At 50.3% G+C, this 11780-nt stretch overlaps 1 protein-coding gene across 1 annotated transcript in view; it reads left to right on the forward strand.

Annotated features, from left to right (window-relative positions):
- LOC127907882 (mucin-5AC-like) overlaps window positions 1-11780 on the forward strand; it is a 28603-nt gene that overhangs the window by 13165 nt on the left and 3658 nt on the right. The window lies entirely within an intron of this gene.

Below are 11780 nucleotides of genomic sequence, written 5' to 3' on the forward strand. Positions count from 1 at the left end.
AACACGAGCTGCAGCAACAGCAACCGAAATGCTGGCCTCAACAACCACAGCTGCTCCAACAACTACCACAGCTGCACAAACTACAACAACAGCTTCTCCCTCAACAACCACAGCTTCTCCCAAAACAACCACATCTTCTACCACAACAACCACAGCTTCTCCCACAACAACCACAGCTCCTACCACAACAACCACAGCTTATCCCACAACAACCACAGTTGCAGCTACAACAACAAGGGCTGCAGAAACAACAACCGAAGTGCTGGCCTCAACAACCACATCTGCTCTAACAACAACCACAGCTGCACAAACGACAACCAAAGCTTCTCCCACAACAACCACAGCTTCTCCCACAACATTCACAACTTCTCACACAACAACCACAGCTTCTCCCACAACAACCACAGAATATCCCACAACAACCACAGTTGCAGCTACAACCACCACAGCTGAAGCAACAACAACCGAAGTGCTGGCCTCAACAACCACAGCTGCTCCAACAACAACCACAACTGCACAAACTACAACAACAGCTTCTCCCACAACAACCACAGAATCTGCCACAACAACCACAGTTGCAGCTACAACAACCACAGCTTCTCCCACAACAACCACAGCTTCTCCCACAACATTCACAACTTCTCACACAACAACCACAGCTTCTCCCACAACAACCACAGAATCTCCCACAACAACCACAGTTGCAGCTATAACCACCACAGCTGCAGCAACAACAACCGAAGTGCTGGCCTCAACAACCACAGCTGCTCCAACAACAACCACAGCTGCACAAACTACAACAACAGCTTCTCCCACAACAACCACAGCTTCTCCCACAACAACCACAGCTTCTCCCACAACAACCACAGAATCTCCCACAACAACCACAGTTGCAGCTACAACCACCACAGCTGAAGCAACAACAACCGAAGTGCTGGCCTCAACAACCACAGCTGCTCCAACAACAACCACAACTGCACAAACTACAACAACAGCTTCTCCCACAACAACCACAGAATCTGCCACAACAACCACAGTTGCAGCTACAACAACCACAGCTTCCCCCACAACAACCACAGCTGCACAAACGACAACCATAGCTGCTCCCACAACAACAACAGCTGAACAAACTACAACAACAGCTTCTCCCACAACAACCACATCTGCACAAACGACAACCACAGCTTCTCCCACAACAACCACAGCTTCTCCCACAACAACCACAGCTTCTCCCAGATCAACCACAGCTTCTCCCACAACAACCACAGCTGCACAAACGACAACCACATCTTCTCCCACAACAACCACAGCTTCTCCCACAACAACCACAGCTTCTCCCACAACATTCACAAGTTCTCACACAACAACCACAGCTTCTCCCACAACAACCACAGAATCTCCCACAACAACCACAGTTGCAGCTACAACCACCACAGCTGAAGCAACAACAACCGAAGTGCTGGCCTCAACAACCACAGCTGCTCCAACAACAACCACAACTGCACAAACTACAACAACAGCTTCTCCCACAACAACCACAGAATCTGCCACAACAACAACAGTTGCAGCTACAACAACCACAGCTTCACCCACAACAACCACAACTTCTCACACAACAACCACAGCTTCTCCCACAACAACCACAGAATCTCCCACAACAACCACAGTTGCAGCTACAACAACAGAAGCTGCAGCAACAACAACTGAAGCACTGGCCTCAACAACCCCAGCTGCACCAACGACAACCACAGCTGCAGAAACTACAACAACAGCTTCTCCCACAACAACCACAGCTTCTCCCACAACAACCACAGAATCTCCCACAACAACCACAGTTGCAGCTACAACCACCACAGCTGCAGCAACAACAACCGAAGTGCTGGCCTCAACAACCACAGCTGCTCCAACAACAACCACAGCTGCACAAACTACAAAAACAGCTTCTCCCACAACAACCACAGCTTCACCCACAACAACCACAGAATCTCCCACAACAACCACATCTTCCCCCACAACAACCACAGCTGCACAAACGACAACCACAGCTTCTCCCACAACAACCACAGCTTCTCCCACAACATTCACATCTTCTCACACAACAACCACAGCTTCTCCCACAACAACCACAGAATCTCCCACAACAGCCACAGTTGCAGCTACAACCACCACAGCTGCAGCAACAACAACCAAAGTGCTGGCCTCAACAACCACAGCTGCTCCAACAACAACCACAGCTCCACAAACTACAACAACAGCTTCTCCCACAACAACCACATCTGCACAAACGACAACCACAGCTTCTCCCACAACAACCACAGCTTCTCCCACAACAACCACAGCTTCTCCCACATCAACGACAGCTTCACCCACAACAACCACAGCTGCACAAACGACAACCACAGCTTCTCCCACAACAACCACAGCTTCTCCCACAACAACCACAGCTTCTCCCACAACAACCACAGTTGCAGCTACAACCACCACAGCTGAAGCAACAACAACCGAAGTGCTGGTCTCAACAACCACAGCTGCTCCAACAACAACCACAGCTGCACAAACTACAACAACAGCTTCTCCCACAACAACCACAGCTTCTCCCACAACAACCACAGCTTCTCCCACAACAACCACAGCTTCTCCCACAACAACCACAGCTCCTACCACAACAAGCACAGCTGCACAAACGACAACCACAGCTTCTCCCACAACAACCACAGCTTCTCCCACAACAACCACAGCTTCTGCCACAACATTCACAACTTCTCACACAACAACCACAGCTTCTCCCACAACAACCACAGAATCTCCCACAACAACCACAGTTGCAGCTACAACAACAGAAGCTGCAGCAACAACAACCGAAGCACTGGCCTCAACAACCACAGCTGCACCAACGACAACCACAGCTGCAGAAACTACAACAACAGCTTCTCCCACAACAACCACAGCTTCTCCCACAACAACCACAGAATCTCCCACAACAACCACAGTTGCAGCTACAACCACCACAGCTGCAGCAACAACAACCGAAGTGCTGGCCTCAACAACCACAGCTGCTCCAACAACAACCACAGCTGCACAAACTACAAAAACAGCTTCTCCCACAACAACCACAGCTTCACCCACAACAACCACAGAATCTCCCACAACAACCACAGTTGCAGCTACAACAACCACATCTTCCCCCACAACAACCACAGCAGCACAAACGACAACCACAGCTTCTCCCACAACAACCACAGCTTCTCCCACAACAACCACAACTTCTCCCACAACATTCACAACTTCTCACACAACAACCACAGCTTCTCCCACAACAACCACAGAATATCCCACAACAGCCACAGTTGCAGCTACAACCACCACAGCTTCAGCAACAACAACCAAAGTGCTGGCCTCAACAACCACAGCTGCTCCAACAACAACCACAGCTGCACAAACTACAACAACAGCTTCTACCACAACAACCACAGAATCTCCCACAACAACCACAGTTGCAGCTACAACCACCACAGCTGCAGCAACAACAACCGAAGTGCTGGCGTCAACAACCATAGCTGCTCCCACAACAACAACAGCTGAACAAACTACAACAACAGCTTCTCCCACAACAACCACATCTGCACAAACGACAACCACAGCTTCTCCCACAACAACCACAGCTTCTCCGACAACAACCACAGCTTCTCCCACATCAACCACAGCTTCTCCCACAACAACCACAGCTGCACAAACGACAACCACAGCTTCTCCCACAACAACCACAGCTTCTCCCACAACAACCACAGCTTCTCCCACAACATTCACAACTTCTCACACAACAACCACAGCTTCTCCCACAACAACCACAGAATCTCCCACAACAACCACAGTTGCAGCTACAACCACCACAGCTGAAGCAACAACAACCGAAGTGCTGGCCTCAACAACCACAGCTGCTCCAACAACAACCACAACTGCACAAACTACAACAACAGCTTCTCCCACAACAACCACAGAATCTGCTCCAACCACAGTTGCAGCTACAACAACCACAGCTGCAACCACAACTGCACAACCACTGCTCCCACAACAACTACAACCACAGCTCTCCCACAACAACCACAGCTGCTCCCACACAACAACCACAGCTGCTCCCACAACAACCACAGCTGCACCACAACAACCACAGCTTCTCCCACAACAACCACAGCTGCTCCCACAACAACCACAGCTTCTCCCAACAACAACCACACAGAATCTCCCACAACAACCACAGTTGCAGCTACAACCACCACAGCTGCAGCAACAACAACCGAAGTGCTGGCCTCAACAACCACAGCTGCTCCAACAACAACCACAGCTGCACAAACTACAAAACAGCTTCTCCCACAACAACCACAGCTTCACCCACAACAACCACAGAATCTCCACAACAACCACAGTTGCAGCTACAACAACCACATCTTCCCCACAACAACCACAGCTGCACAAACGACAACCACAACAACAACCACAGCTTCTCCCACAACAACCACAGCTTCTCTTCTCCCACAACAACCACAGACTCCCACAACAACCACAGTTGCAGCTACAACCACCACAGCTGCAGCAACAACAACCACTGGCCTCAACAACCACAGCTGCTCCCACAACAACCACAGCTGCCCACAACAACCACAGAATCTCCCACAACAACCACAGTTGCTGAACAAGCTGCAACAACAACAGCTGGCCTCTCCTCACAACAACCACAGCTGCACAACAACCACAGCTGCACAAACCAACCACAGCTTCTCCCACAACAACCACAGCTGCTCCCACAGCTTCTCAACAACAAACACAGCTTCTCCCACAACAACCACAGCTTCTCCCACAACAAAAGCTACAACATTCACAGCTTCTCCACAACAACCACAGCTTCTCCCACAACAACCACAGAATCTCCCACAACAACCACAGTTGCAGCTACAACCACCACAGCTGCAGCAACAACAACCGAAGTGCTGGCCTCAACAACCACAGCTGCTCCAACAACAACCACAGCTGCACAAACTACAAAACAGCTTCTCCCACAACAACCACAGCTTCTCCCACAACAACCACAGAATCTCCCACAACAACCACAGTTGCAGCTACAACAACCACATCTTCCCCACAACAACCACAGCAGCACAAACGACAACCACAGCTGGTCCCACAACAACCACAGCTTCTCCCACAACAACCACAACTTCTCCCACAACATTCACAACTTCTCACACAACAACCACAGCTTCTCCCACAACAACCACAGAATCTCCCACAACCACAGTTGCAGCTACAACCACCACAGCTTCAGCAACAACAACCAAAGTGCTGGCCTCAACAACCACAGCTGCTCCAACAACAACCACAGCTGCACAAACTACAACAACAGCTTCTACCACAACAACCACAGAATCTCCCACAACAACCACAGTTGCAGCTACAACCACCACAGCTGCAGCAACAACAACCGAAGTGCTGGCGTCAACAACCATAGCTGCTCCCACAACAACAACAGCTGAACAAACTACAACAACAGCTTCTCCCACAACAACCACATCTGCACAAACGACAACCACAGCTTCTCCCACAACAACCACAGCTTCTCCGACAACAACCACAGCTTCTCCCACATCAACCACAGCTTCTCCCACAACAACCACAGCTGCACAAACGACAACCACAGCTTCTCCCACAACAACCACAGCTTCTCCCACAACAACCACAGCTTCTCCCACAACATTCTTCTCACACAACAACCACAGCTTCTCCCACAACAACCACAGAATCTCCCACAACAACCACAGTTGCAGCTACAACCACCACAGCTGAACCAACCGAGCTGCTGGCCTCAACAACCACAGCTGCTCCACAACAACCACAGCTGCACAAACTACAACCACAGCTTCTCCCACAACAACCACAGCTTCTCCCACAACAACCACAGTTGCAGCTTCACAACAACCACCACAGCCACAGCTCTCCCACAACAACAACAGTTGCAACAACACAGAAGCTGCAGCAACCACAGCTTCTACAAAACAACCACAGCTGCTCCCCACAACCACAGCTGCAGAAACTACAACAACAGCTTCTCCACAACAACCACAGCTTCTCCCACAACAACCACAGAATCTCCCACAACAACCACAGTTGCAGCTACAACCAACAGCTGCAGCAACAACAACCGAGTGCTGGCCTCAACAACCACAGCTGCTCAACAACAACCACAGCTGCACAAACTACAAAAACAGCTTCTCCCACAACAACCACAGCTTCACCCACAACAACCACAGAATCTCCCACAACAACCACAGTTGCAGCTACAACAACCACATCTTCCCCACAACAACCACAGCAGCACAAACGACAACCACAGCTCCCACAACAACCACAGCTTCTCCCACAACAACCACAACTTCTCCCACAACATTCACAACTTCTCACACAACAACCACAGCTTCTCCCACAACAACCACAGAATATCCACAACAGCCACAGTTGCAGCTACAACCACCACAGCTTCAGCAACAACAACCAAAGTGCTGGCCTCAACAACCACAGCTGCTCCAACAACAACCACAGCTGCACAAACTACAACAACAGCTTCTACCACAACAACCACAGAATCTCCCACAACAACCACAGTTGCAGCTACAACCACCACAGCTGCAGCAACAACAACCGAAGTGCTGGCGTCAACAACCATAGCTGCTCCCACAACAACAACAGCTGAACAAACTACAACAACAGCTTCTCCCACAACAACCACATCTGCACAAACGACAACCACAGCTTCTCCCACAACAACCACAGCTTCTCCGACAACAACCACAGCTTCTCCCACATCAACCACAGCTTCTCCCACAACAACCACAGCTGCACAAACGACAACGACAGCTTCTCCCACAACAACCACAGCTTCTCCCACAACAACCACAGCTTCTCCCACAACATTCACAACTTCTCACACAACAACCACAGCTTCTCCCACAACAACCACAGAATCTCCCACAACAACCACAGTTGCAGCTACAACCACCACAGCTGAAGCAACAACAACCGAAGTGCTGGCCTCAACAACCACAGCTGCTCCAACAACAACCACAACTGCACAAACTACAACAACAGCTTCTCCCACAACAACCACAGAATCTGCCACAACAACCACAGTTGCAGCTACAACAACCACAGCTTCCCCCACAACAACCACAGCTGCACAAACGACAACCATAGCTGCTCCCACAACAACAACAGCTGAACAAACTACAACAACAGCTTCTCCCACAACAACCACATCTGCACAAACGACAACCACAGCTTCTCCCACAACAACCACAGCTTTTCCCACAACAACCACAGCTCAACCACAGCTTCTCCCCACAACAACCACAGCTGCACAAACGACAACCACAGAATTTTCCCACAACAACCACAGCTTCTCCCACAACAACCACAGCTTCTCCCACAACATTCACAACTTCTCACACAACAACCACAGCTTCTCCCACAACAACCACAGAATCTCCCACAACAACCACAGTTGCAGCTACAACCACCACAGCTGAAGCAACAACAACCGAGTGCTGGCCTCAACAACCACAACAACAACCACAGCTGAACACAAACTACAACAACCACAGCTTCTCCCACAACAACCACAGCTTCTACCACAACAAGCACACAACAACAACCACAGCTTCTCACAACAACCACAGAATCTCCACAACAACCACAGTTGCTACAACAACCTCAACCACAGCTGCAGAAACTACAACAACAGCTTCTCCCACAACAACCACAGCTTCTCCCACAACAACCACAGAATCTCCCACAACAACCACAGTTGCAGCTACAACCACCACAGCTGCAGCAACAACAACCGAAGTGCTGGCCTCAACAACCACAGCTGCTCCAACAACAACCACAGCTGCACAAACTACAAAACAGCTTCTCCCACAACAACCACAGCTTCACCCACAACAACCACAGAATCTCCCACAACAACCACAGTTGCAGCTACAACAACCATCTTCCCCCACAACAACCACAGCTGCACAAACGACAACCACAGCTTCTCCCACAACAACCACAGCTTCTCCCACAACAACCACAGACAACAACCACTTCTCCCACAACATTGGTCTCACCTTCTCACACAACAACCACAGCTTCTCCCACAACAACCACAGAATCTCCCACAACAGCCACAGTTGCAGCTACAACCACCAAGCTTCAGCAACAACAACCAAAGTGCTGGCCTCAACAACCACAGCTGCTCAACAACAACCACAGCTGCACAAACTACAACAACCACAGCTTCTGCACAAACGACAACCACAGCTTCTCCCACAACAACCACAGCTTCTCCCACAACAACCACAGCTTCAGCTCCCACCACATGCACAACTTCAACACCACAGCTGCTGGCTTCTCCCACAACAACCACAGAATCTCCCACAACAACCACAGTTGCAGCTACAACCACCACAGCTGAAGCAACCCAACAACTGGCCTCAACAACCACAGCTGCTCCACAACAACCACAGCTGCACAAACTACAACAACAGCTTCTCCCACAACAACCACAGAATCTCCCACAAACCACAGTTGCAGCTACACCACCACAGCTGAGCAACAACCCAGTGCTGGCCGACAACAACCACAGCTGCTCCCACATCAACCAACAGCTTCTCCCACAACAACCACAGCTGCACAAACGACAACAACACAGCTTCTCCCACAACAACCACAGCTTCTCCCACAACAACCACAGCTTCTCCTCCCACAACAACCATTCAGCTAAACTTCTCCCACAGCTGCAACAACCACAGCTTCTCCCACAACAACCACAGAATCTCCCACAACAACCACAGTTGCAGCTACATTCACAAAAACCACTCCCACAACAACCACAGCTTCTCCCACAACAACCACAGAACAACACAGTTGCAGCTTCTGGCCTCAACAACAACCACAGCTGCTCCCACAACAACCACAGCTTCTCCCACAACAACCACAGCTACAACACACAACAACAACCACAGCTTCTCCCACAACAACCACAGAATCTCCCACAACAACCACAGTTGCAGCTACAACCACCACAGCTGCAGCACAACAACCAAAGTGCTGGCCTCAACAACCACAGCTGCTCCAACAACAACCACAGCTGCACAAACTACAACAACAGCTTCTCCCACAACAACCATCTCCCACAACAACCACAGTTGCAGCACAACAACCACAGCTGCAGCACAAAACCACAACAACCAGCTGCTCCCACAACAACCACAGCTGCACAAACGACAACAACAGCTTCTCCCACAACAACCACAGACTTCTCCCACAACAACCACAGCTTCTCCCACTATAACCACAGCTGCTCCCACAACAACCACAGCTGCAACAACCAAAGTGTTGGCAAACTACAACAACAGCTGCTCTCCACAACAACCACAGCTGCTCCAACACACACCACAGCTTCTCAAACAACAACCACAGCTTCTCCCACAACAACCACAGAATCTCCCACAACAACCACAGTTGCAGCTACAACCACCACAGCTGCAGCAACAACAACCGAAGTGCTGGCCTCAACAACCACAGCTGCTCCCAACACAACAACCACAGCTGCACAAACCCACAACAACCACAGAATCTCCCACAACAACCACAACTTCTCCCACAACATTCACAACAGCTCTCCCACACAACAACCACAGCTTCTCCCACAACAACCACAGAATCTCCCACAACAACCACAGTTGCAGCTACAACCACCACAGCTGCAGCAACAACCACAGTGCTGGCTCAACCACTCCAACAACAACCACAGCTGCACAGCTGCTCCAACAACAACCACAACTGCACAAACTACAACAACAGCTTCTCCCACAACAACCACAGCTGCTGCCACAACAACAACAGTTGCACAACAGCCACAGTTGCACTAACAACCACAGCTTCAGCAACAACAACCAAGCACAACAACCACAGCTGCTCCCACAAACACAACACAGCTTCTCCACAACAACCACAGCTTCTCCCACAGCTTCTCCCACAACCACAGCTCTCCCACAACAACCACAGCTTCTCCCACAACCCACAGTTCTCCCACAACAACCAGCTGCAGCAACAACAACAAAGCACTGGCCTCAACAACCACAGCTGCTCCACAACAACCACAGCTGCTCCCACAACATTCACAACTTCTCACACACAACCACAGCTTCTCCACAACAACCACAGAATCTCCCACAACAACAGTTCAGCTACAACCACCACAGCTGCAGCACAACAACCAAGTGCTGGCCTCAACAACCACAGCTTCTCCACAACAACAGCTGCTCAAACTACAACACAGCTTCTCCCACAACAACCACAGTTCCCACAACAACCACAGTTGCAGCTACAACCACCACAGCTGCAGCAACAACAACCGAAGTGCTGGCCTCAACAACCACAGCTGCTCCAACAACAACCACAGCTGCACAAACTACAAAAACAGCTTCTCCCACAACAACCACAGCTGCTCCCACAACAACCACAGCTGCTCCCACAACAACCACAGCTCCCACAACAACCACAGCTGCATCTACAACAACCACAGCTTCTCCCACAACAACCACAGCTGCACAAACGACAACCACAGCTTCTCCCACAACAACCACAGCTTCTCCCACAACAACCACAGCTTCTCCCACAACATTCACAACTTCTCACACAACAACCACAGCTTCTCCCACAACAACCACAGAATCTCCCACAACAACCACAGTTGCAGCTACAACCACCACAGCTGCAGCAACAACAACCGAAGTGCTGGCCTCAACAACCACAGCTGCTCCAACAACAACCACAGCTGCACAAACTACAACAACAGCTTCTCCCACAACAACCACAGAATCTCCCACAACAACCACAGTTGCAGCTACAACAACCACAGCTGCAGCACAACAACAAACTCAACACATAGCTGCTCCCCACAACAAACAGCTGCACAGCTACACAACCACAACAGCTGCTCCCACAACAACCACAGCTGCACAAACAACAACCAACCAGCTTCTCCCAACAACAAGCACCTTCAGCAACCACAGCTTCTCCCACAACAACCACAGCTGCACAAACGACAACCACAGCTTCTCCCACAACAACCACAGCTTCTCCCACAACAACCACAGCTTCTCCCACAACATTCACAAGTTCTCACACAACAACCACAGCTTCTCCCACAACAACCACAGAATCTCCCACAACAACCACAGTTGCAGCTACAACCACCACAGCTGCAGCAACAACAACCGAAGTGCTGGCCTCAACAACCACAGCTGCTCCAACAACAACCACAGCTGCACAAACTACAACAACAGCTTCTCCCACAACAACCACAGAATCTCCCACAACAACCACAGTTGCAGCTACAACCACCACAGCTGAAGCAACCAACAACAGCTTCAAACCAACAGTGCTGGCCTCAACAACCACAGCTGCTCCAACACAACCAAGCCACAAACTTCTCCCACAACAACCACAGCTCTCCCACAACAACCACAGCTGCACAAACGAACAACCACAGCTTCTCCCAACAACAAGTGCTCACAACAACCATATCTTCTCACACAACAACCACAGCTTCTCCCACAACAACCACAGAATCTCCCACAACAACCACAGTTGCAGCTACAACAACACAGCTGCTGGCCTCAACAACCACAGCTGCTCCAACAACAACCACAACTGCACAAACTGGCCTCCCACAACAACCACAG

This window comes from Oncorhynchus keta, chromosome 16, assembly GCF_023373465.1.
Source record: "Oncorhynchus keta strain PuntledgeMale-10-30-2019 chromosome 16, Oket_V2, whole genome shotgun sequence".
Taxonomy (NCBI): domain Eukaryota; kingdom Metazoa; phylum Chordata; class Actinopteri; order Salmoniformes; family Salmonidae; genus Oncorhynchus; species Oncorhynchus keta.